Source organism: Fukomys damarensis, unplaced genomic scaffold (genome assembly GCF_012274545.1).
Source record: "Fukomys damarensis isolate Sample0158 unplaced genomic scaffold, DMR_v1.0_HiC HiC_scaffold_23, whole genome shotgun sequence".
In the NCBI taxonomy this organism is placed as follows: Eukaryota; Metazoa; Chordata; class Mammalia; order Rodentia; family Bathyergidae; genus Fukomys; species Fukomys damarensis.
The window spans coordinates 32,863,564-32,865,422 of record NW_022900935.1 but is presented as its reverse complement, the minus strand read 5'-3'; positions in this window follow the sequence as shown (position 1 = coordinate 32,865,422).

Below are 1,859 nucleotides of genomic sequence, written 5' to 3'. Positions count from 1 at the left end.
CAGACCCCGTCCGGAGCCCGCGCAGCCCAGCCAGAGAAATTTAGGGCCGAAAGCCACAGAAATCCACGCTGGCCGCTGTATAATGCGGTCAGAGCCAGCAGCCGGCCACAGGGACCCGAGGCTGCGCCCCACGTGGCTGCCTCCCGCGCGGCACCCCGATCTCTCTCCTGGGCGCGCCCGGAGCCCGTCCTAGTCCCACCTGACTCCCTAGAACCTGCCCTCCCACACCCCTGCCCCCACCTTCCCAAGAAGACCCACGGGCTGTGAGGCCAGAAAAGTGCGGACCTGAGTCCCAACTCCAAAAGTCACAGGCTCCGCAGTCCTGAGCCAGCCACACAGCCTCTCTGAGCCTCCGTGTCTCCCCTGGGTGTCAGGAACACTGTACCCACAGCACAGGCCTGAGCGCCCCCTGCTTCTCCGCAGGGGCAGGAAGAAGGGCCGTGGAGCAGATGCCGGTTGAATGTTTGGCCTCAGCTCTTGCCTGCTCTGGCTACCCTCACTGCTCAAGAACCTTCCATGGCTCCCCATGGCCAGCTGAATAAAGTCCAATCTCCATGCTCCTCCTTGGTCCCTCATCACCTCTCCTTGCAGCCTCGATCCCCTCAACTGGGCGTGCACCCTGGACTCGGGCCAGTGCCCGGCCATAACTGTTCACCCAAAGCACCGGAGTTGGTGGGTGTCTGACCACACCTGGATCACAGAAAGGCAGTAAGAGGCAAGCAGAAGGCAGAAACAGTAACCACCACAGCAGATACGTGAGTATGCGCATGCACAGGGTGGCACTGGGTCAGGGCAGGTCAGATGCTACCATCACATCAGGTACAAAACATTTTCGGCTGCGAATACATTACACCTTACTCTCCACATGTCTTGTCCAGCCCTGTTCCTTTGTTCATGCAACTCCCTCCCCCAGAAATAAAATCTCCTTCCACCTGAGTTTGTTGGGCTCCTATTTATGCTTCAAAGAGTCATCTGAAATGCCTTCTGTTAAATGAAAATCGAATGAATGGGGAGGATGCTCTGCAGTGGAACCAGAGCTCTAGAAACCTCATTCTCATGTAATGTACCCGGGTGGGGGGCAGCTTCACCTTTTTGGATCTCAGTTGCTTGTGACTACAACAAAAGGATTGGTTGAAATTCTTTTGTTTGCCAACAATATTTTCATTCTCAATTCAGTCTCCGCTTGTTTTCTTTCCCCCCAATACCAGGGATCGAACTCAGGACCTTGCATTTGCCAGGCAAGGGTGGCGTCACTGAGTTCCATCCCTGGCTCTTCGATTCCCACAAAATAGACACTGAATGACCGAACAAGTGAACTTCAGGAAGTCCCTGTTCCAAGCTTCGGCCAGGAAGCACCAGCCTCAGCACCTGGCTTGGGGTCGGGATGGTATCACTACTTCCAGAGCAGTCACTCTGGGGCAGTGCGACAGGAAATGTCCTTAAGGGTCCTGCCCACAGCCCACAACCTCCCTGTAGAAGGCAAAAGGCTCAGAAAACAAGGTGGGGTTGGGGGCCCTAAGTGCTGGGCAGGGCCTGACATCACGGGTCCAGGGCTGGGCAAAGAGGGTGAATCCAGGAGCCCACACGGCAGCTGGGGCTACGACTGCCTCCAACAAAGGGGCTCCTTCCCAGGCTGGATCGTAGGGGCCACTCGTGGGGCCACAGGGCAGCAAGGCCTCATCCCCAAGCGCGGGAGCGGGCGGGAAAGGGCGGCCGCCTCCCTTCATGGAGGCTCAGGGTTAAGCGACCTCCAAGCACCCCACGGCTGGCCAGATGCAGCCAGGTTCCGCCCCAGCTGCGCTCCAGGCCGGGCCACAGCACCAGGGCGGGCCCTGCAGGCCTCTCACCTGCGGGACTCG